Consider the following 25,045-nt stretch of genomic DNA (forward strand, 5'->3'; position numbering starts at 1 on the left):
GCTTTGGCCTCTCTCCTGGAGGCGCTCAGTCAGACCCAGTGGTGACACGTGGCAAGACGCTCCTCGGGGCGCGTCTTGCTTGGGCCTCTCTCCTTGAGGCGCTCAGTCAGACCCAGTGTTGACATGTGGCAAGACACTCCTCGGGGCGCGTCTTGCTTGGGCCTCTCTAATGGAGGCCGTCTGTCAGACCCAGTGTTGAGATGTGTCAAGACGCTCCTCGGGGCGCGTCTTGCTTTGGCCTCTCTCCTGGAGGCGCTCAGTCAGACCAAGTGCTGACATGTGGCAAGAAGCTCCTCGGGGCGCGTCTTGCTTGGGCTTCTCTCCTGGAGGCCCTCAGTAAGACCCATTGTTGACATGTGGCAAGACGCTCCTCGGGGCTCGTCTCGCTTGGGCCTCTCTCCAGAAGGCCCTCAATCAGACCCAGTGTTGACACGTGGCAAGACGCTCCTCTGGGCGCGTCTTGCTTGGGCCTCTCTCCTGGAGGCGCTCAGTCAGACCCAGTGGTGACATGTGGCAAGACACTCCTCGGGGCGCGTCTTCCTTGGGCCTCTCTCCTGGAGGCCCTTTGTCAGACCGAGTGTTGACATGTGGCAAGACTGTCCGCGGGGCGCGTCTTGCTTGGGCTTCTCTCATGGAGGCCCTCAGTCAGACCCAGTGTTGACATGTGTCAAGACGCTCCTCGGGGCGTGTCTTGCTTGGGCCTCTCTCCTGGAGGCGCTCAGTCAGACCCAGTGTTGACATGTGGCAAGACGCTCCTCGGGGCGCGTCTTGCTTGGGCTTCTCTCCTGGAGGCCCTCAGTCAGACCCATTGTTGACATGTGGCAAGACGCTCCTCGGGGCACGTCTTGCTTGGGCCTCTCTCCTGGAGGCGCTCAAACAGACCGAGTAGTGATATTTGGCAAGACGCTCCTCGGGGCGCGTCTTGCTTGGGCCTCTCTCCAGAAGGCCCTCAATCAGACCCAGTGTTGACATGTGGCAAGACGCTCCTCGGGGCGCGTCTTGCTTGGGCCTCTCTCCTGGAGGTGCTCAGTCAGACTGAGTAGTGACATGTGGCCTGACGCTCCTCGGGGCGCGTCTTGCTTGGGCCTCTCTCCTGGAGGCGCTCAGTCAGACCCAGTGTTGACATGTGGCAAGACGCTCCTCGGGGCGCGTCTTGCTTGGGCTTCTCTCCTGGAGGCCCTCAGTCAGACCGAGTGCTGACATGTGGCAAGAAGCTCCTCGGGGCGCGTCTTGCTTGGGCTTCTCTCCTGGAGGCCCTCAGTCAGACCCATAGTTGACATGTGGCAAGACGCTCCTCGGGGCACGTCTTGCTTGGGCCTCTCTCCTGGAGGCGGTCAGTCAGACCGAGTAGTGGCATGTGGCAAGACGCTCCTCGGGGCGCGTCTTGCTTGGACCTCTCTCCTGGAGGCGCTCAGTTAGACCGAGTAGTGACATGTCGCAAGACGCTCCTCGGGGCGCGTCTTGCTTGGGCCTCTCTCCTGGAGGCGCTCAGTCAGACCGAGTGCTGACATAAGGCCAAACGCTCCTCGGGGCGCGTCTTGCTGGGGCCTCTCTCCTGGAGGCGCTCAATCAGACCCAGTGGTGAAACGTGGCAAGACGCTCCTCGGGGCGCGTCTTGCTTGGGCCTCTCTCCTGGAGGCGCTCAGTCAGACCCAGTGGTGACACGTGGCAAGACGCTCCTCGGGGCGCGTCTTGCTTGGGCCTCTCTCCTGGAGGCGCTCAGTCAGACCCAGTGTTGACATGTGGCAAGACACTCCTCGGGGCGCGTCTTGCTTGGGCCTCTCTAATGGAGGCCGTCTGTCAGACCCAGTGTTGAGATGTGTCAAGACGCTCCTCGGGGCGCGTCTTGCTTTGGCCTCTCTCCTGGAGGCGCTCAGTCAGACCGAGTGCTGACATGTGGCAAGAAGCTCCTCGGGGCGCGTCTTGCTTGGGCTTCTCTCCTGGAGGCACTCAGTAAGACCCATTGTTGACATGTGGCAAGACGCTCCTCGGGGCTCGTCTCGCTTGGGCCTCTCTCCAGAAGGCCCTCAATCAGACCCAGTGTTGACACGTGGCAAGACGCTCCTCGGGGCGCGTCTTGCTTGGGCCTCTCTCCTGGAGGCGCTCAGTCAGACTGAGTAGTGACATGTGGCCTGACGCTCCTCGGGGCGCGTGTTGCTTGGGCCTCTCTCCTGGAGGCGCTCAGTCAGACCAAGTGGTGACATGTGGCAAGACACTCCTCGGGGCGCGTCTTGCTTGGGCCTCTCTCCTGGAGGCCCTCTGTCAGACCCAGTGTTGACATGTGTCAAGACGCTTCTCGGGGAGCGTCTTGCTTGGGCTTCTCTCCTTGAGGCCCTCAGTCAGACCCATTGTTGACATGTGGCAAGATGCTCCTCGGGGCGCGTCTTGCTTTGGCCTCTCTCCTGGAGGCGCTCAGTCAGACCCAGTGGTGACACGTGGCAAGACGCTCCTCGGGGCGCGTCTTGCTTGGGCCTCTCTCCTTGAGGCGCTCAGTCAGACCCAGTGTTGACATGTGGCAAGACACTCCTCGGGGCGCGTCTTGCTTGGGCCTCTCTAATGGAGGCCGTCTGTCAGACCCAGTGTTGAGATGTGTCAAGACGCTCCTCGGGGCGCGTCTTGCTTTGGCCTCTCTCCTGGAGGCGCTCAGTCAGACCAAGTGCTGACATGTGGCAAGAAGCTCCTCGGGGCGCGTCTTGCTTGGGCTTCTCTCCTGGAGGCCCTCAGTAAGACCCATTGTTGACACGTGGCAAGACGCTCCTCTGGGCGCGTCTTGCTTGGGCCTCTCTCCTGGAGGCGCTCAGTCAGACTGAGTAGTGACATGTGGCCTGACGTTCCTCGGGGCGCGTCTTGCTTGGGCCTCTCTCCTGGAGGCGCTCAGTTAGACCGGGTCTGATTGAGGGCCTTCTGGAGAGAGGCCCAAGCGAGACGAGCCCCGAGGAGCGTCTTGCCACATGTCAACAATGGGTCTTACTGAGTGCCTCCAGGAGAGAAGCCCAAGCAAGACGCGCCCCGAGGAGCTTCTTGCCACATGTCAGCACTCGGTCTGACTGAGCGCCTCCAGGAGAGAGGCCAAAGCAAGACGCGCCCCGAGGAGCGTCTTGACACATCTCAACAATGGGTCTGACTGAGGGCCTCCAGGAGAGAGGCCCAAGCAAGCCGCGCCCCGAGGAGCGTCAGGCCACATGTCACTACTCAGTCCGACTGAGCGCCTCCAGGAGAGAGGCCCAAGCAAGACGCGCCCCGAGGAGCGTCTTGCCACATGTCAGCACTGGGTCTGACTGAGCGCCTCCAGGAGAGAGGCCCCAGCAAGACGCGCCCCGAGGAGCGTCTTGCCTTATGTCAGCACTCGGTCTGACTGAGCGCCTCCAGGAGAGAGGCCCAAGCTAGACGTGCCCCGAGGAGCGTCTTGCCACATGTCAACAATGGGTCTGACTGAGGGCCTCCAGGAGAGAGGCCCAAGCAAGATGCGCCAAGGAGGAGCGTCTTGCCACATGTCAACACTGGGTCTGACAGAGGGCCTCCAGGAGAGAGGCCCAAGCAAGACGCGCCCCGAGGAGCGTCTTGCCACATGTCACCTCTGGTTCTGACTGAGCGCCTCCAGGAGAGAGGCCCAAGCAAGAAGCGCCCCGAGGAGCGTCTTGCCACATGTCAACACTGGGTCTGACTGAGTGCCTCCATGAGAGTAGCCCCAGCAAGACGCACCCCGAGGAGCGTCTTGCCACATGTCACTACTCGGTCTGTTTGAGCGCCTCCAGGAGAGAGGCCCAAGCAAGACGTGCCCCATGAGCGTCTTGCCACATGTCAACAATGGGTCTGACTGAGGGCCTCCAGGAGAGAGGCCCAAGCAAGACACGCCCCGAGGAGCGTCTTGCCACATGTAGACACTGGGTCTGACTGAGCGCCTCCAGGAGAGAGGCCCAAGCAAGACACGCCCCGAGGAGCGTCTTGACACATGTCAACACTGGGTCTGACTGAGGGCCTCCATGAGAGAAGCCCAAGCAAGACGCGCCCCGAGGAGAGTCTTGCCACATGTCAACACTCGGTCTGACAGAGGGCCTCCAGGAGAGAGGCCCAAGCAAGACGCGCCCCGAGGAGTGTCTTGCCACATGTCAGCACTCGGTCTGACTGAGCGCCTCCAGGAGAGAGGCCAAAGCAAGACGCGCCCCGAGGAGCGTCTTGCCACATGTCAACAATGAGTCTGACTGAGGGCCTCAAGGAGAGAAGCCCAAGCAAGACGCGCCCCGAGAAGCGTCTTGACACATGTCAACACTGGGTCTGACAGAGGGCCTCCAGGAGAGAGGCCCAAGCAAGACGCGCCCCGAGGAGTGTCTTGCCACATGTCACCACTTGGTCTGACTGAGCGCCTCCAGGAGAGAGGCCCAAGCAACACGCGCCCCGAGGAGCGTCAGGCCACATGTCACTACTCAGTCTGACTGAGCGCCTCCAGGAGAGAGGCCCAAGCAAGACGCGCCCCGAGGAGCGTCTTGCCACATGTAGACACTGGGTCTGACTGAGCGCCTCCAGGAGAGAGGCCCAAGCAAGACACGCCCCGAGGAGCGTCTTGACACATGTCAACACTGGGTCTGACTGAGGGCCTCCATGAAAGAAGCCCAAGCAAGACTCGCCCCGAGGAGAGTCTTGCCACATGTCAACACTCGGTCTGACAGAGGGCCTCCAGGAGAGAGGCCCAAGCAAGACGCGCCCCGAGGAGTGTCTTGCCACATGTCAGCACTCGGTCTGACTGAGCGCCTCCAGGAGAGAGGCCAAAGCAAGACGCGCCCCGAGGAGCGTCTTGCCACATGTCAACAATGGGTCTGACTGAGGGCCTCAAGGAGAGAAGCCCAAGCAAGACGCGCCCCGAGAAGCGTCTTGACACATGTCAACACTGGGTCTGACAGAGGGCCTCCAGGAGAGAGGCCCAAGCAAGACGCGCCCCGAGGAGTGTCTTGCCACATGTCACCACTTGGTCTGACTGAGCGCCTCCAGGAGAGAGGCCCAAGCAACACGCGCCCCGAGGAGCGTCAGGCCACATGTCACTACTCAGTCTGACTGAGCGCCTCCAGGAGAGAGGCCCAAGCAAGACGCGCCCAGAGGAGCGTCTTGCCACGTGTCAACAATGGGTCTTACTGAGGGCCTCCAGGAGAGAAGCCCAAGCAAGACGCGCCCCGAGGAGCTTCTTGCCACATGTCAGCACTTGGTCTGACTGAGCGCCTCCAGGAGAGAGGCCAAAGCAAGACGCGCCCCGAGGAGCGTCTTGACACATCTCAACACTGGGTCTGACAGACGGCCTCCATTAGAGAGGCCCAAGCAAGACGCGCCCCGAGGAGTGTCTTGCCACATGTCAACACTGGGTCTGACTGAGCGCCTCAAGGAGAGAGGCCCAAGCAAGACGCGCCCCGAGGAGCGTCTTGCCACGTGTCACCACTGGGTCTGACTGAGCGCCTCCAGGAGAGAGGCCAAAGCAAGACGCGCCCCGAGGAGCATCTTGCCACATGTCAACAATGGGTCTGACTGAGGGCCTCAAGGAGAGAAGCCCAAGCAAGACGCTCCCCGAGAAGCGTCTTGACACATGTCAACACTGGGTCTGACAGAGGGCCTCCAGGAGAGAGGCCCAAGCAAGACGCGCCCCGAGGAGTGTCTTGCCACATGTCACCACTTGGTCTGACTGAGCGCCTCCAGGAGAGAGGCCCAAGCAACACGCGCCCCGAGGAGCGTCAGGCCACATGTCACTACTCAGTCTGACTGAGCGCCTCCAGGAGAGAGGCCCAAGCAAGACGCGCCCCGAGGAGCGTCTTGCCACGTGTCAACACTGGGTCTGATTGAGGGCCTTCTGGAGAGAGGCCCAAGCGAGACGAGCCCCGAGGAGCGTCTTGCCACATGTCAACAATGGGTCTTACTGAGTGCCTCCAGGAGAGAAGCCCAAGCAAGACGCGCCCCGAGGAGCTTCTTGCCACATGTCAGCACTCGGTCTGACTGAGCGCCTCCAGGAGAGAGGCCAAAGCAAGACGCGCCCCGAGGAGCGTCTTGACACATCTCAACACTGGGTCTGACAGACGGCCTCCATTAGAGAGGCCCAAGCAAGACGCGCCCCGAGGAGTGTCTTGCCACATGTCAACACTGGGTCTGACTGAGCGCCTCCAGGAGAGAGGCCCAAGCAAGACGCGCCCCGAGGAGCGTCTTGCCACGTGTCACCACTGGGTCTGACTGAGCGCCTCCAGGAGAGAGGCCCAAGCAAGACGCGCCCCGAGGAGCGTCTTGCCACGTTTCACCACTGGGTCTGATTGAGCGCCTCCAGGAGAGAGGCCCCAGCAAGACGCGCCCCGAGGAGCGTTTGGCCTTATGTCAGCACTCGGTCTGACTGAGCGCCTCCAGGAGAGAGGCCCAAGCAAGACGCGCCCCGAGGAGCGTCTTGCGACATGTCACTACTCGGTCTAACTGAGCGCCTCCAGGAGAGAGGTCCAAGCAAGACGCGCCCCGAGGAGCGTCTTGCCACATGCCACTACTCGGTCTGACTGACCGCCTCCAGGAGAGAGGCCCAAGCAAGACGTGCCCCGAGGAGCGTCTTGCCACATGTCAACTATGGGTCTGACTGAGGGCCTCCAGGAGAGAAGCCCAAGCAAGACGCGCCCCGAGGAGCTTCTTGCCACATGTCAGCACTCGGTCTGACTGAGGGCCTCCAGGAGAGAAGCCCAAGCAAGACGCGCCCCGAGGAGCGTCTTGCCACATGTCAACACTGGGTCTGACTGAGCGCCTCCAGGAGAGAGGCCCAAGCAAGACGCGCCCCGAGGAGCGTCAGGCCACATGTCACTACTCAGTCTGACTGAGCACCTCCAGGAGAGAGGCCCAAGCAAGACGCGCCCCGAGGAGCGTCTTGCCACATGTCAACACTGGGTCTGATTGAGGGCCTTCTGGAGAGAGGCCCAAGCAAGACGCGCCCCGAGGAGCGTCTTGCCAAATATCACTACTCGGTCTGTTTGAGCGCCTCCAGGAGAGAGGCCCAAGCAAGACGTGCCCCGAGGAGCGTCTTGCCACATGTCAACAATGGGTCTGACTGAGGGCCTCCAGGAGAGAAGCCCAAGCAAGACGCGCCCCGAGGAGCGTCTTGCCACATGTCAACACTGGGTCTGACTGAGCGCCTCCAGGAGAGAGGCCCAAGCAAGACACGCCCCGAGGAGCGTCTTGACACATGTCAACACTGGGTCTGACTGAGGGCCTCCATGAGAGAAGCCCAAGCAAGACGCGCCCCGCGGACAGTCTTGCCACATGTCAACACTCGGTCTGACAAAGGGCCTCCAGGAGAGAGGCCCAAGGAAGACGCGCCCCGAGGAGTGTCTTGCCACATGTCACCACTGGGTCTGACTGAGCGCCTCCAGGAGAGAGGCCCAAGCAAGACGCGCCCAGAGGAGCGTCTTGCCACGTGTCAACACTGGGTCTGATTGAGGGCCTTCTGGAGAGAGGCCCAAGCGAGACGAGCCCCGAGGAGCGTCTTGCCACATGTCAACAATGGGTCTTACTGAGGGCCTCCAGGAGAGAAGCCCAAGCAAGACGCGCCCCGAGGAGCTTCTTGCCACATGTCAGCACTTGGTCTGACTGAGCGCCTCCAGGAGAGAGGCCAAAGCAAGACGCGCCCCGAGGAGCGTCTTGACACATCTCAACACTGGGTCTGACAGACGGCCTCCATTAGAGAGGCCCAAGCAAGACGCGCCCCGAGGAGTGTCTTGCCACATGTCAACACTGGGTCTGACTGAGCGCCTCAAGGAGAGAGGCCCAAGCAAGACGCGCCCCGAGGAGCGTCTTGCCACGTGTCACCACTGGGTCTGACTGAGCGCCTCCAGGAGAGAGGCCAAAGCAAGACGCGCCCCGAGGAGCATCTTGCCACATGTCAACAATGGGTCTGACTGAGGGCCTCAAGGAGAGAAGCCCAAGCAAGACGCGCCCCGAGAAGCGTCTTGACACATGTCAACACTGGGTCTGACAGAGGGCCTCCAGGAGAGAGGCCCAAGCAAGACGCGCCCCGAGGAGTGTCTTGCCACATGTCACCACTTGGTCTGACTGAGCGCCTCCAGGAGAGAGGCCCAAGCAACACGCGCCCCGAGGAGCGTCAGGCCACATGTCACTACTCAGTCTGACTGAGCGCCTCCAGGAGAGAGGCCCAAGCAAGACGCGCCCCGAGGAGCGTCTTGCCACGTGTCAACACTGGGTCTGATTGAGGGCCTTCTGGAGAGAGGCCCAAGCGAGACGAGCCCCGAGGAGCGTCTTGCCACATGTCAACAATGGGTCTTACTGAGTGCCTCCAGGAGAGAAGCCCAAGCAAGACGCGCCCCGAGGAGCTTCTTGCCACATGTCAGCACTCGGTCTGACTGAGCGCCTCCAGGAGAGAGGCCAAAGCAAGACGCGCCCCGAGGAGCGTCTTGACACATCTCAACACTGGGTCTGACGGACGGCCTCCATTAGAGAGGCCCAAGCAAGACGCGCCCCGAGGAGTGTCTTGCCACATGTCAACACTGGGTCTGACTGAGCGCCTCCAGGAGAGAGGCCCAAGCAAGACGCGCCCCGAGGAGCGTCTTGCCACGTGTCACCACTGGGTCTGACTGAGCGCCTCCAGGAGAGAGGCCCAAGCAAGACGCGCCCCGAGGAGCGTCTTGCCACGTTTCACCACTGGGTCTGATTGAGCGCCTCCAGGAGAGAGGCCCCAGCAAGACGCGCCCCGAGGAGCGTTTGGCCTTATGTCAGCACTCGGTCTGACTGAGCGCCTCCAGGAGAGAGGCCCAAGCAAGACGCGCCCCGAGGAGCGTCTTGCGACATGTCACTACTCGGTCTAACTGAGCGCAACCAGGAGAGAGGTCCAAGCAAGACGCGCCCCGAGGAGCGTCTTGCCACATGCCACTACTCGGTCTGACTGACCGCCTCCAGGAGAGAGGCCCAAGCAAGACGTGCCCCGAGGAGCGTCTTGCCACATGTCAACTATGGGTCTGACTGAGGGCCTCCAGGAGAGAAGCCCAAGCAAGACGCGCCCCGAGGAGCTTCTTGCCACATGTCAGCACTCGGTCTGACTGAGGGCCTCCAGGAGAGAAGCCCAAGCAAGACGCGCCCCGAGGAGCGTCTTGCCACATGTCAACACTGGGTCTGACTGAGCGCCTCCAGGAGAGAGGCCCAAGCAAGACGCGCCCCGAGGAGCGTCAGGCCACATATCACTACTCAGTCTGACTGAGCACCTCCAGGAGAGAGGCCCAAGCAAGACGCGCCCCGAGGAGCGTCTTGCCACATGTCAACACTGGGTCTGATTGAGGGCCTTCTGGAGAGAGGCCCAAGCAAGACGCGCCCCGAGGAGCGTCTTGCCAAATGTCACTACTCGGTCTGTTTGAGCGCCTCCAGGAGAGAGGCCCAAGCAAGACGTGCCCCGAGGAGCGTCTTGCCACATGTCAACAATGGGTCTGACTGAGGGCCTCCAGGAGAGAAGCCCAAGCAAGATGCGCCCCGAGGAGCGTCTTGCCACATGTCAACACTGGGTCTGACTGAGCGCCTCCAGGAGAGAGGCCCAAGCAAGACACGCCCCGAGGAGCGTCTTGACACATGTCAACACTGGGTCTGACTGAGGGCCTCCATGAGAGAAGCCCAAGCAAGACGCGCCCCGCGGACAGTCTTGCCACATGTCAACACTCGGTCTGACAAAGGGCCTCCAGGAGAGAGGCCCAAGGAAGACGCGCCCCGAGGAGTGTCTTGCCACATGTCACCACTGGGTCTGACTGAGCGCCTCCAGGAGAGAGGCCCAAGCAAGACGCGCCCCGAGGAGCGTCTTGTCACATGTCAACACTGGGTCTTTCTGAGCGCCTCCAGGAGAGAAGCCCAAGCAAGACGCGCCCCGATGAGCGTCTTTCCATATGTCAGCACTCGGTCTGACTGAGCGCCTCCAGGAGAGAGGCCCAAGCAAGACGCGCCCCGAGGAGCGTCTTGCCACATGTCAACAATGGGTCTGACTGAGCGCCTCCAGGAGAGAGGCCAAAGCAAGACGCGCCCCGAGGAGCGTCTTGACACATCTCAACACTGGGTCTGACAGACGGCCTCCATTAGAGAGGCCCAAGCAAGACGCGCCCCGAGGAGTGTCTTGCCACATGTCAACACTGGGTCTGACTGAGCGCCTCCAGGAGAGAGGCCCAAGCAAGACGCGCCCCGAGGAGCGTCTTGCCACGTGTCACCACTGGGTCTGACTGAGCGCCTCCAGGAGAGAGGCCCAAGCAAGACGCGCCCCGAGGAGCGTCTTGCCACGTGTCACCACTGGGTCTGACTGAGCGCCTCCAGGAGAGAGGCCCAAGCAAGACGCGCCCCGAGGAGCGTCTTGCCACGTTTCACCACTGGGTCTGATTGAGCGCCTCCAGGAGAGAGGCCCAAGCAAGACGCGCCCCGAGGAGTGTCTTGCCACATGTCACCACTTGGTCTGACTGAGCGCCTCCAGGAGAGAGGCCCAAGCAACACGCGCCCCGAGGAGTGTCTTGCCAAATGTCACTACTCGGTCTGTTTAAACGCCTCCAGGAGAGAGGCCCAAGCAAGACGTGCCCCGAGGAGCGTCTTGCCACATGTCAACAATGGGTCTGACTGAGGGCCTCCAGGAGAGAAGCCCAAGCAAGACGCGCCCCGAGGAGCGTCTTGCCACATGTCAACACTGGGTCTGACTGAGCGCCTCCAGGAGAGAGGCCCAAGCAAGACACGCCCCGAGGAGCGTCTTGACACATGTCAACACTGGGTCTGACTGAGGGCCTCCATGAGAGAAGCCCAAGCAAGACGCGCCCCGCGGACAGTCTTGCCACATGTCAACACTCGGTCTGACAAAGGGCCTCCAGGAGAGAGGCCCAAGGAAGACGCGCCCCGAGGAGTGTCTTGCCACATGTCACCACTGGGTCTGACTGAGCGACTCCAGGAGAGAGGCCCAAGCAAGACGCGCCCCGAGGAGCGTCTTGTCACATGTCAACACTGGGTCTTTCTGAGCGCCTCCAGGAGAGAAGCCCAAGCAAGACGCGCCCCGAGGAGCGTCTTTCCATATGTCAGCACTCGGTCTGACTGAGCGCCTCCAGGAGAGAGGCCCAAGCAAGACGCGCCCAGAGGAGCGTCTTGCCACATGTCAACAATGGGTCTGACTGAGGGCCTCCAGGAGAGAAGCACTAACAAGACGCGCCCCGAGGAGCGTCTTGACACATGTCAACACTGGGTCTGACAGAGGGCCTCCAGGAGAGAGGCCCAAGCAAGACGCGCCCCGAGGAGTGTCTTGCCACATGTCACCACTTGGTCTGACTGAGCGCCTCCAGGAGAGAGGCCCAAGCAACACGCGCCCCGAGGAGCGTCAGGCCACATGTCACTACTCAGTCTGACTGAGCGCCTCCAGGAGAGAGGCCCAAGCAAGATGCGCCCCGAGGAGCGTCTTGCCACTTGTCAACACTGGGTCTGATTGAGGGCCTTCTGGAGAGAGGCCCAAGCAAGACGCGCCCCGAGGAGTGTCTTGCCACATGTCAACAATTGGTCTTACTGAGGGCCTCCAGGAGAGAAGCCCAAGCAAGACGCGCCCCGAGGAGCTTCTTGCCACATGTCAGCACTGGGTCTGACTGAGCGCCTCCAGGAGAGAGGTCCAAGCAACACGCGCCCCGAGGAGCGTCTTGCCACATGTCAACACTGGGTATGACTGAGTGCCTCCATGAGAGAAGCCCCAGCAAGACGCGCCCCGAGGAGGGTCTTGCCACATGTCACTACTCGGTCTGACTGAGCGCCTCCAGGAGAGAGGCCCAAGCAAGACGTGCCCCGAGGAGCGTCTTGCCACATGTCAACAATGGGTCTGACTGAGGGCCTCCAGGAGAGAAGCCCAAGCAAGAAGCGCCCCGAGGAGCGTCTTGCCACATGTCAACACTGGGTCTGACTGAGCGCCTCCAGGAGAGAGACCCAAGCAAGACACGCCCCGAGGAGCGTCTTGTCACATGTCAACACTGGGTCTGACTGAGGGCCTCCATGAGAGAAGCCCAAGCAAGACGGGCCCCGAGGAGAGTCTTGCCACATGTCAACACTGCGTCTGACAGAGGGCATCCAGGAGAGAGGCCCAAGCAATACGCGCCCGGAGGAGCGTCTTGCCACATGTCAACAATGGATCTGACTGAGGGCCTCCAGGAGAGAAGCCCAAGCATGACGCACCCCGAGGAGCTTCTTGCTACATGTCAGCACTCAGTCTGACTGAGCGCCTCCAGGAGAGAGGCCCAAGCAAGACGCGCCCCGAGGAGCGTCTTGCCACATGTCAGCACTGGGTCTGACTGAGCGCCTCCAGGAGAGAGGCCCCAGCAAGACGCGCCCCGAGGAGCGTCTTGCCACATGTCAACACTGGGTCTGACTGAGCGCCTCCAGGAGAGAGGCCCAAGCAAGACGCGCCCCGAGGAGCGTCAGGCCACATGTCACTACTCAGTCTGACTGAGCACCTCCAGGAGAGAGGCCCAAGCAAGACGCGCCCCGAGGAGCGTCTTGCCACATGTCAACACTGGGTCTGATTGAGGGCCTTCTGGAGAGAGGCCCAAGCAAGACGCGCCCCGAGGAGCGTCTTGCCAAATGTCACTACTCGGTCTGTTTGAGCGCCTCCAGGAGAGAGGCCCAAGCAAGACGTGCCCCGAGGAGCGTCTTGCCACATGTCAACAATGGGTCTGACTGAGGGCCTCCAGGAGAGAAGCCCAAGCAAGACGCGCCCCGAGGAGCGTCTTGCCACATGTCAACACTGGGTCTGACTGAGCGCCTCCAGGAGAGAGGCCCAAGCAAGACACGCCCCGAGGAGCGTCTTGACACATGTCAACACTGGGTCTGACTGAGGGCCTCCATGAGAGAAGCCCAAGCAAGACGCGCCCCGCGGACAGTCTTGCCACATGTCAACACTCGGTCTGACAAAGGGCCTCCAGGAGAGAGGCCCAAGGAAGACGCGCCCCGAGGAGTGTCTTGCCACATGTCACCACTGGGTCTGACTGAGCGCCTCCAGGAGAGAGGCCCAAGCAAGACGCGCCCCGAGGAGCGTCTTGTCACATGTCAACACTGGGTCTTTCTGAGCGCCTCCAGGAGAGAAGCCCAAGCAAGACGCGCCCCGAGGAGCGTCTTTCCATATGTCAGCACTCGGTCTGACTGAGCGCCTCCAGGAGAGAGGCCCAAGCAAGACGCGCCCCGAGGAGCGTCTTGCCACATGTCAACAATGGGTCTGACTGAGCGCCTCCAGGAGAGAGGCCAAAGCAAGACGCGCCCCGAGGAGAGTCTTGACACATCTCAACACTGGGTCTGACAGACGGCCTCCATTAGAGAGGCCCAAGCAAGACGCGCCCCGAGGAGTGTCTTGCCACATGTCAACACTGGGTCTGACTGAGCGCCTCCAGGAGAGAGGCCCAAGCAAGACGCGCCCCGAGGAGCGTCTTGCCACGTGTCACCACTGGGTCTGACTGAGCGCCTCCAGGAGAGAGGCCCAAGCAAGACGCGCCCCGAGGAGCGTCTTGCCACGTGTCACCACTGGGTCTGACTGAGCGCCTCCAGGAGAGAGGCCCAAGCAAGACGCGCCCCGAGGAGCGTCTTGCCAGGTTTCACCACTGGGTCTGATTGAGCGCCTCCAGGAGAGAGGCCCAAGCAAGACGCGCCCCGAGGAGTGTCTTGCCACATGTCACCACTTGGTCTGACTGAGCGCCTCCAGGAGAGAGGCCCAAGCAACACGCGCCCCGAGGAGCGTCAGGCCACATGTCACTACTCAGTCTGACTGAGCGCCTCCAGGAGAGAGGCCCAAGCAAGACGCGCCCCGAGGAGCGTCTTGCCACGTGTCAACACTGGGTCTGATTGAGGGCCTTCTGGAGAGAGGCCCAAGCGAGACGAGCCCCGAGGAGCGTCTTGCCACATGTCAACAATGGGTCTTACTGAGGGCCTCCAGGAGAGAAGCCCAAGCAAGACGCGCCCCGAGGAGCTTCTTGCCACATGTCAGCACTCGGTCTGACTGAGCGCCTCCAGGAGAGAGGCCAAAGCAAGACGCGCCCCGAGGAGCGTCTTGACACATCTCAACACTGGGTCTGACAGACGGCCTCCATTAGAGAGGCCCAAGCAAGACGCGCCCCGAGGAGTGTCTTGCCAAATGTCACTACTCGGTCTGTTTGAGCGCCTCCAGGAGAGAGGCCCAAGCAAGACGTGCCCCGAGGAGCGTCTTGCCACATGTCAACAATGGGTCTGACTGAGGGCCTCCAGGAGAGAAGCCCAAGCAAGACGCGCCCCGAGGAGCGTCTTGCCACATGTCAACACTGGGTCTGACTGAGCGCCTCCAGGAGAGAGGCCCAAGCAAGACACGCCCCGAGGAGCGTCTTGACACATGTCAACACTCGGTCTGACAAAGGGCCTCCAGGAGAGAGGCCCAAGGAAGACGCGCCCCGAGGAGTGTCTTGCCACATGTCACCACTGGGTCTGACTGAGCGACTCCAGGAGAGAGGCCCAAGCAAGACGCGCCCCGAGGAGCGTCTTGTCACATGTCAACACTGGGTCTTTCTGAGCGCCTCCAGGAGAGAAGCCCAAGCAAGACGCGCCCCGAGGAGCGTCTTTCCATATGTCAGCACTCGGTCTGACTGAGCGCCTCCAGGAGAGAGGCCCAAGCAAGACGCGCCCAGAGGAGCGTCTTGCCACATGTCAACAATGGGTCTGACTGAGGGCCTCCAGGAGAGAAGCCCTAACAAGACGCGCCCCGAGGAGCGTCTTGACACATGTCAACACTGGGTCTGACAGAGGGCCTCCAGGAGAGAGGCCCAAGCAAGACGCGCCCCGAGGAGTGTCTTGCCACATGTCACCACTTGGTCTGACTGAGCGCCTCCAGGAGAGAGGCCCAAGCAACACGCGCCCCGAGGAGCGTCAGGCCACATGTCACTACTCAGTCTGACTGAGCGCCTCCAGGAGAGAGGCCCAAGCAAGATGCGCCCCGAGGAGCGTCTTGCCACTTGTCAACACTGGGTCTGATTGAGGGCCTTCTGGAGAGAGGCCCAAGCAAGACGCGCCCCGAGGAGTGTCTTGCCACATGTCAACAATTGGTCTTACTGAGGGCCTCCAGGAGAGAAGCCCAAGCAAGACGCGCCCCGAGGAGCTTCTTGCCACATGTCAGCACTGGGTCTGACTGAGCGCCTCCAGGAGAGAGGTCCAAGCAACACGCGCCCCGAGGAGCGTCTTGCCACATGTCAACACTGGGTATGACTGAGTGCCTCCATGAGAGAAGCCCCAGCAAGACGCGCCCCGAGGAGCGTCTTGCCACATGTCACTACTCGGTCTGACTGAGCGCCTCCAGGAGAGAGGCCCAAGCAAGACGTGCCCCGAGGAGCGTCTTGCCACATGTCAACAATGGGTCTGACTGAGGGCCTCCAGGAGAGAAGCCCAAGCAAGAAGCGCCCCGAGGAGCGTCTTGCCACATGTCAACACTGGGTCTGACTGAGCGCCTCCAGGAGAGAGGCCCAAGCAAGACACGCCCCGAGGAGCGTCTTGTCACATGTCAACACTGGGTCTGACTGAGGGCCTCCATGAGAGAAGCCCAAGCAAGACGGGCCCCGAGGAGAGTCTTGCCACATGTCAACACTGCGTCTGACAGAGGGCATCCAGGAGAGAGGCCCAAGCAATACGCGCCCGGAGGAGCGTCTTGCCACATGTCAACAATGGGTCTGACTGAGGGCCTCCAGGAGAGAAGCCCAAGCATGACGCACCCCGAGGAGCTTCTTGCTACATGTCAGAACTCAGTCTGACTGAGCGCCTCCAGGAGAGAGGCCCAAGCAAGACGCGCCCCGAGGAGCGTCTTGCCACATGTCAGCACTGGGTCTGACTGAGCGCCTCCAGGAGAGAGGCCCCAGCAAGACGCGCCCCGAGGAGCGTCTTGCCTTATGTCAGCACTCGGTCTGACTGAGCGCCTCCAGGAGAGAGGCCCAAGCAAGACGCGCCCCGAGGAGCGTCTTGCCACATGTCAACAATGGGTCTGACTGAGGGCCTCCAGGAGAGAGGCCCAAGCAAGATGCGCCAAGGAGGAGCGTCTTGCCACATGTCAACACTGGGTCTGACAGAGGGCCTCCAGGAGAGAGGCCCAAGCAAGACGTGCCCCGCGGAGCGTCTTGCCACATGTCAACAATGGGTCTGACTGAGGGCCTCCAGGAGAGAAGCCCAAGCAAGACGCGCCCCAAGGAGCGTCTTGCCACATGTCAACACTGGGTCTGACTGAGCTTCCACAGGAGAGAGGCCCAAGCAAGACACGCCCCGAGGAGCGTCTTGACACATGTCAACACTGGGTCTGACTGAGGGCCTCCATGAGATAAGCCCAAGCAAGACGCGCCCCGAGGAGAGTCTTGCCACATGACAACACTCGGTCTGACAGAGGGCCTCCAGGAGAGAGGCCCAAGCAAGACACGCCCCGAGGAGTGTCTTGCCACATGTCACCACTGGGTCTGACTGAGCGCCTCCAGGAGAGAGGCCCAAGCAAGACGCGCCCCGAGGAGCGTCTTGCCACATGTCAACAATGGGTCTGACTGAGGGCCTCCAGGAGAGAAGCCCAAGCAACACGCGGCCCGAGGAGCGTCTTGCCACATGACAGCACTCGGTCTGACTGAGCGCCTCCAGGAGAGAGGCCAAAGCAAGTTGCGCCCCGAGGAGCGTCTTGCCACATGTCAACAATGGGTCTGACTGAGGGCCTCCCGGAGAGAAGCCCAAGCAAGACGCGCCCCGAGGAGCGTCTTGACACATGTCAACACTGGGTCTGACAGAGGGCCTCCAGGAGAGAGGCCCAAGCAAGACGCGCCCCAAGGAGTGTCTTGCCAGATGTCACCACTTGGTCTGACTGAGCGCCTCCAGGAGAGAGGCCCAAGCAACACGCGCCCCGAGGAGCGTCTTGCCACGTGTCAACACTGGGTCTGATTGAGGGCCATCTGGAGAGAGGCCCAAGCAAGACGAGCCCCGAGGAGTGTCTTGCCACATGTCACCACTTGGTCTGACTGAGCGCCTCCAGGAGAGAGGCCCAAGCAAGACGCACCCCGAGGAGTGTCTTGCCACATGTCACCACTTGGTCTGACTGAGCGCCTCCAGGAGAGAGGCCCAAGCAAGACGCGCCCCGAGGAGCGTCTTGCCACATGTCAACACTGGGTCTGACAGAGGGCCTCCATGAGAGAGGCCCAAGCAAGACGCGCCCCAAGGAGTCTCTTGCCACACGTCACCACTTGGTCTGACTGAGCGCCTCCAGGAGAGAGGCCCAAGCAACACGCGCCCCGAGGAGCGTCAGGCCACATGTCACTACTCAGTCTGACTGAGCGCCTCCAGGAGAGAGGCCCAAGTAAGACGCGCCCCGAGGAGCGTCTTGCCACGTGTCAACACTGGGTCTGATTGAGGGCCTTCTGGAGAGAGGCCCAAGCAAGACGCGCCCCGAGGAGCGTCTTGCCACATGTCAACAATGGTTCTTACTGAGGGCCTCCAGGAGAGAAGCCCTAGCAAGACGCGCCCCGAGGAGCGTCTTGCCACAAGTCAACAATGGGTCTTACTGAGGGCCTCCAGGAGAGAAGCCCAAGCAAGACGCGCCCCGAGGAGCTTCTTGCCACATGTCAGCACTGGGTCTGACTGAGCGCCTCCAGGAGAGAGGCCCAAGCAAGACGCGCCCCGAGGAGCGTCTTGCCACATGTCAACACTGGGTCTTACTGAGGGCCTCCAGGAGAGAAGCCCAAGCAAGACGCGCCCTGAGGAGCTTCTTGCCACATGTCAACAATGGGTCTTACTGAGGGCCTCCAGTAGAGAAGCCCAAGCAAGACGCGCCCCGAGGAGCTTCTTGCCACATGTCAACAATGGGTCTTACTGAGGGCCTCCAGGAGAGAAGCCCAAGCAACAAGCGCCCCGAGGAGCGTATTGCCACATGTCACTACTCGGTCTGACTGAGCGCCTCCAGGAGAGAGGTCCAAGCAACACGCGCCCCGAGGAGCGTCTTGGCACATGCCAACACTGGGTCTCACTGAGTGCCTCCATGAGAGAAGCCCCTGCAAGACGCGCCCCGAGGAGCGTCTTGCCACATGTCACTACTCGGTCGGACTGAGCGCCTCCAGGAGAGAGGCCCAAGCAAGACGTGCCCCGAGGAGCGTCTTGCCACATGTCAACAATGGGTCTGACTGAGGGCCTCCAGGAGAGAAGCCCAAGCAAGAAGCGCCCCGAGGAGCGTCTTGCCACATGTAAACACTGGGTCTGACTGAGCGCCTCCAGGAGAGAGGCCAAAGCAAGACGCGCCCCGAGGAGCGTCTTGACACATGTCAACACTGGGTCTGACAGAGGGCCTCCATGAGAGAGGCCCAAGCAAGACGCGCCCCGAGGAGTGTCTTTCCACATGTCAACACTGTGTCTGACTGAGCGCCTCCAGGAGAGTGGCCCAAGCAAGACGCGCCCCGAGGAGCGTCTTGCCACGTGTCAACACTGGGTCTGACTTTGCGCCTCCAGGAGAGAGGCCCAAGCAAGATGCGCCTCGAGGAGCGTCTTGCCACGTGTCACCACTGGGTCTGACTGAGCTCCTCCAGGAGAGAGGCCCAAGCAAGACACGCCCCGAGGAGCGTCTTGACACATGTCAACACTGGGTCTGACTGAGGGCCTCCATGAGAGAAGCCCAAGCAAGACAGGCCCAGAGGAGAGTCTTGCCACATGTCAACACTGGGTCTGACAGAGGGCATCCAGGAGAGAGGCCCAAGCAATATGCGCCCCGAGGAGCGTCTTGCCAAATGTCAACAATGGGTCTGACTGAGGGCCTCCAGGAGAGAAGCCCAAGCATGACGCACCCCAAGGAGCTTCTTGCTACATGTCAGCACTCGGTCTGACTGAGCGCCTCCAGGAGAGAGGCCAAAGCAAGACGCGCCCCGAGGAGCGTCTTGACACATGTCAACACTGGGTCTGACTTAGCGCCTCCAGGAGAGAGGCCCAAGCAAGATGCGCCTCGAGGAGCATCTTGCCACGTGTCACCACTGGGTCTGACTGAGCTCCTCCAGGAGAGAGGCCCAAGCAAGACGCGCCCCGAGGAGCGTCTTGCCACGTGTCACCACTGGGTCTGATTGAGCACCTCCAGAAGAGAGGCCCCAGCAAGACGCGCCCCGAGGAGCGTCTTGCCACATGTCACTACTCGGTCTAACTGAGCGCCTCCAGGAGAGAGGTCCAAGCAAGATGCGCCCCGAGGAGCGTCTTGCCACATGTCACTACTCAGTCTGACTGAGCGCCTCCAGGAGGGAGGTCCAAGCAAGACGCGCCCCGAGGAGCGTCTTGCCACATGTCACTACTCGGTTTGACTGAGCGCCTCCAGGAGAGAGGCCCAAGCAAGACGTGCCCCGAGGAGCGTCTTGCCACATGTCAACACTGGGTCGGACTGAGGGCCTCCATGAGAGAAGCCCAAGCAAGACGCGCCCCGAGAAGCGTCTTGCCACGTGTCAACACTCGGTCTGACAGAGGTCATTCAGGAGAGAGGCCCAAGCAATACTTGCCCCGAGGAGCGTCTTGCCAAATGTCACCACTGGGTCTGAATGAGCGCCTCCAGGAGAGAGGCTCAACCAAGACGCGCCCCGAGGAGTGTCTTGCCACATGCCAACACTGGGTCTGACTGAGCGCCTCCAGGAGAGAGGCCCAGGCAAGACGCGCCCCGAGAAGTGTCTTGCCACGTGTCAACACTGGGTCTGACTGAGCGCCTCCAGGAGAGAGGCCCAAGCAACACGCGCCCCGAGGAGCGTCTTTCCACGTGTCACCACTGGGTCTGACTGAGCGCCTCCAGGAGAGAGGCCCAAGCAAGACGCACCCCGAGGAGCGTCTTGCCACATGTCAACACTGGGTCTGACTGAGCGCCTCCAGGAGAGAGGCCCAAGCAAGAAGCGCCCCGAGGAGCGTCTTGCCACATGTCAACAATGGGTCTGACTGAGGGCCTCCAGGAGAGAGGCCCAAGCAAGATGCGCCCGGAGGAGCGTCTTGCCACATGTCACCTCTGGTTCTGACTGAGCGCCTCCAGGAGAGAGGCCCAAGCAAGACGCGCCCCAAGGAGCGTCTTGTCACATGTCAACACTGGGTCTGTCTGAGCGCCTCCAGGAGAGAAGCCCAAGCAAGACGCGCCCCGAGGAGCGTCTTGCCACATGTCAACAATGGGTCTGACTGAAGTTCTCCAGGAGAGAAGCCCAAGCAAGACTGCGCCCCGAGGAGCGTCTTGACACATGTCCACACTGGGTCTGACAGAGGGCCTCCAGGAGAGAGGCCCAAGCAAGACGCGCCCCGAGGAGCGTCAGGCCACATGTCACTACTCAGTCTGAGTGAGCGCCTCCAGGAGAGAGGCACAAGCAAGACGCGCCCCGAGGAGAGTCTTGCCACATGTCAGCACTGGGTCTGACTGAGCGCCTCCAGGAGAGAGGCCCCAGCAAGACGCGCCCCGAGGAGCATCTTGCCTTATGTCAGCACTCGGTCTGACTGAGCGCCTCCAGGAGAGAGGCCCAAGCAAGACGCGCCCCGAGGAGCGTCTTGCCACATGTCAACAATGGGTCTGACTGAGGGCCTCCAGGAGAGAGGCCCAAGCAAGATGCGCCCGGAGGAGCGTCTTGCCACATGTCACCACTGGGTCTGATTGAGCACCTCCAAGAGAGAGGCCCCAGCAAGACGCGCCCCGAGGAGCGTCTTGCCACATGTCACTACTCGGTCTAACTGAGCGCCTCCAGGAGAGAGGTCCAAGCAAGATGCGCCCCGAGGAGCGTCTTGCCACATGTCACTACTCGGTCTGACTGAGCGCCTCCAGGAAGGAGGTCCAAGCAAGACGCGCCCCGAGGAGCGTCTTGCCACATGTCACTACTCGGTCTGACTGAGCGCCTCCAGGAGAGAGGCCCAAGCAAGACGTGCCCCGAGGAGCGTCTTGACACATGTCAACAATGGGTCTGACTGAGGGCCTCCAGGAGAGAAGCCGAAGCAAGACGCGCCCAGAGGAGCGTCTTGCCACATGTCAACACTGGGTCTGACTGAGCGCCTCCAGGAGAGAGGCCCAAGCAAGACGCGCCCCGAGGAGCGTCTTGCCACGTGTCAACACTGGGTCTGACTGAGCGCCTCCAGGAGAGAGGCCCAAGCAACACGCGCCCCGAGGAGCGTCTTTCCACGTGTCACCACTGGGTCTGACTGAGCGCCTCCAGGAGAGAGGCCCAAGCAAGACGCGCCCCGAGGAGCGTCTTGCCACATGTCAACACTGGGTCTGACTGAGCGCCTCCAGGAGAGAGGCCCAAGCAAGACGCGCCCCGAGGAGCGTCTTGCCACAAGTCAACAATGGGTCTGACTGAGGGCCTCCAGGAGAGAGGCCCAAGCAAGATGCGCCCGGAGGAGCGTATTGCCACATGTCACCTCTGGTTCTGACTGAGCGCCTCCAGGAGAGAGGCCCAAGCAAGACGCGCCCCGAGGAGCGTCTTGCCACATGTCAACAATGGGTCTGACTGAGGGCCTCCAGGAGAGAGGCCCAAGCAAGATGCGCCCGGAGGAGCGTCTTGCCAAATGTCACCTCTGGTTCTGACTGAGCGCCTCCAGGAGAGAGGCCCAAGCAAGACGCGCCCCGAGGAGCGTCTTGCCACATGTCAACAATGGGTCTGACTGAGGGCCTCCAGGAGAGAAGCCCAAGCAAGACTGCGCCCCAATAAGTGTCTTGTCACATGTCAACACTGGGTCTGTCTGAGCGCCTCCAGGAGAGAAGCCCAAGCAAGACGCGCCCCGAGGAGCGTCTTGCCACATGTCAACAATGGGTCTGACTGAAGGCCTCCAGGAGAGAAGCCCAAGCAAGACTGCCCCCCGAGGAGTGTCTTGACACATGTCCACACTGGGTCTGACAGAGGGCCTCCAGGAGAGAGGCCCAAGCAAGATGCGCCCCGAGGAGCGTCAGGCCACATGTCACTACTCAGTCTGACTGAGCGCCTCCAGGAGAGAGGCCCAAGCAAGACGCGCCCCGAGGAGAGTCTTGCCACATGTCAGCACTGGGTCTGACTGAGCGCCTCCAGGAGAGAGGCCCCAGCAAGACGCGCCCCGAGGAGCATCTTGCCTTATGTCAGCACTCGGTCTGACTGAGCGCCTCCAGGAGAGAGGCCCAAGCAAGACGCGCCCCGAGGAGCGTCTTGCCACATGTCAACAATGGGTCTGACTGAGGGCCTCCAGGAGAGAGGCCCAAGCAAGATGCGCCCAGAAGAGCGTCTTGCCACATGTCAACACTGGTTCTGACAGAGGGCCTCCAGGAGAGAGGCCCAAGCAAGACGCGCCCCGAGGAGCGTCTTGCCACATGTCACCTCTGGTTCTGACTGAGCGCCTCCAGGAGAGAGGCCCAAGCAAGACGCGCCCCGAGGAGCGTCTTGTCACATGTCAACACTGGGTCTTTCTGAGCGCCTCCAGGAGAGAAGCCAGAGCAAGACGCGCCCCGAGGAGCGTCTTGCCACATGTCAGCACTCGGTCTGACTGAACGCCTCCAGGAGAGAGGCCCAAGCACGACGCGCCCCGAGGAGCGTCTTGCCACATGTCAACAATGGGTCTGACTGAGGACCTCCAGGAGAGAAGCCCAAGCAACACGCGGCCCGAGGAGCGTCTTGCCACATGTCAGCACTCGGTCTGACTGAGCGCCTCCAGGATAGAGGCCCAAGCAAGACGCGCCCCGAGGAGCGTCTTGCCACATGTCAAATATGGGTCTGACTGAGGGCCTCCAGGAGAGAAGCCCAAGCAAGACTGCGCCCCGAGGAGCGTCTTGACACATGTCAACACTGGGTCTGACAGAGCGCCTCCAGGAGAGAGGCCCAAGCAAGACGCGCCCCGAGGAGTGTCTTGCCACATGTCAACACTGGGTCTGACTGAGCGCCTCCAGGAGAGAGGCCCAAGCAAGCCGCGCCCCGAGGAGCGTCAGGCCACATGTCACTACTCAGTCCGACTGAGCGCCTCCAGGAGAGAGGCCCAAGCTAGACGCGCCCCGAGGAGCGTCTTGCCACATGTCAACAATGGGTCTGACTGAGGGCCTCCAGGAGAGAGGCCCAAGCAAGATGCGCCAAGGAGGAGCGTCTGGCCACATGTCAACACTGGGTCTGACAGAGGGCCTCCAGGAGAGAGGCCCAAGCAAGACGCGCCCCGAGGAGCGTCTTGCCACATGTCACCTCTGGTTCTGACTGAGCGCCTCCAGGAGAGAGGCCAAAGCAAGACGCGCCCCGAGGAGCGTCTTGCCACATGTCAACACTGGGTCTGACTGAGTGCCTCCATGAGAGAAGCCCCAGCAAGACGCGCCCCGAGGAGCGTCTTGCCACATGTCACTACTCGGTCTGTTTGAGCGCCTCAAGGAGAGAGGCCCAAGCAAGACGTGCCCCGAGGAGCGTCTTGCCACATGTCAACAATGGCTCTGACTGAGGGCCTCCAGGAGAGAAGCCCAAGCAAGACGCGCCCCGAGGAGCGTCTTGCCACATGTCAACACTGGTTCTGACTGAGCGCCTCCAGGAGAGAGGCCCAAGCAAGACACGCCCCGAGGAGCGTCTTGACACATGTCAACACTGGGTCTGACTGAGGGCCTCCATGAGAGAAGCCCAAGCAAGACGCGCCCCGAGGAGAGTCTTGCCACATGTCAACACTCGGTCTGACAGAGGGCCTCCAGGAGAGAGGCCCAAGCAAGCCGCGCCCCGAGGAGCGTCTTGCCACATGTCAACAATGGGTCTGACTGAGGGCCTCCAGGAGAGAAGCCCAAGCAAGACGCGCCCCGAGAAGCGTCTTGACACATGTCAACACTGGGTCTGACAGAGGGCCTTCAGGAGAGAGGCCCAAGCAAGACGCGCCCCGAGGAGTGTCTTGCCACATGTCACCACTTGGTCTGACTGAGCGCCTCCAGGAGAGAGGCCCAAGCAACACGCGCCCCGAGGAGCGTCAGGCCACATGTCACTACTCAGTCTGACTGAGCGCCTCCAGGAGAGAGGCCCAAGCAAGACGCGCCCCGAGGAGCGTCTTGCCACGTGTCAACACTGGGTCTGATTGAGGGCCTTCTGGAGAGAGGCCCAAGCAAGACGAGCCCCGAGGAGCGTCTTGCCACATGTCAACAATGGGTCTTACTGAGGGCCTCCAGGAGAGAAGCCCAAGCAAGACGCGCCCCGAGGAGCTTCTTGCCACATGTCAGCACTCGGTCTGACTGAGCGCCTCCAGGAGAGAGGCCAAAGCAAGACGCGCCCCGAGGAGCGTCTTGACACATCTCAACACTGGGTCTGACAGACGGCCTCCAGTAGAGAGGCCCAAGCAAGACGTGCCCCGAGGAGCGTCTTGCCACATGTCAACAATGGGTCTGACTGAGGGCCTCCAGGAGAGAAGCCCAAGCAAGAAGCGCCCCGAGGAGCGTCTTGCCACATGTCAACACTGGGTCTGACTGAGCGCCTCCAGGAGAGAGGCCAAAGCAAGACGCGGCCCGAGGAGCGTCTTGACACATGTCAACACTGGGTCTGACAGAGGGCCTCCATGAGAGAGGCCCAAGCAAGACGCGCCAGGAGGAGTGTCTTTCCACATGTCAACACTGTGTCTGACTGAGCGCCTCCAGGAGAGTGGCCCAAGCAAGACGCGCCCCGAGGAGCGTCTTGACACATGTCAACACTGGGTCTGACAGAGGGCCTCCATGAGAGAGGCCCAAGTAAGACGCGCCCCGAGGAGTGTCTTTCCACATGTCAACACTGTGTCTGACTGAGCGCCTCCAGCAGAGTGGCCCAAGCAAGACGCGCCCCGAGGAGCGTCTTGCCACGTGTCACCACTGGGTCTGACTGAGCTCCCCCAGGAGAGAGGCCCAAGCAAGACGCGCCCCGAGGAGCGTCTTGCCAAGTGTCACCACTGGGTCTGATTGAGCACCTCCAGGAGAGAGGCCCCAGCAAGACGCGCCCCGAGGAGCGTCTTGCCACATGTCACTACTCGGTCTAACTGAGCGCCTCCAGGAGAGAGGTCCAAGCAAGATGCGCCCCGAGGAGCGTCTTGCCACATGTCACTACTCGGTCTGACTGAGCGCCTCCAGGAGAGAGGCCCAAGCAAGACGTGCCTCGAGGAG

This window comes from Nothobranchius furzeri, chromosome 7 (genome assembly GCF_043380555.1).
Source record: "Nothobranchius furzeri strain GRZ-AD chromosome 7, NfurGRZ-RIMD1, whole genome shotgun sequence".
Taxonomy (NCBI): Eukaryota; Metazoa; Chordata; class Actinopteri; order Cyprinodontiformes; family Nothobranchiidae; genus Nothobranchius; species Nothobranchius furzeri.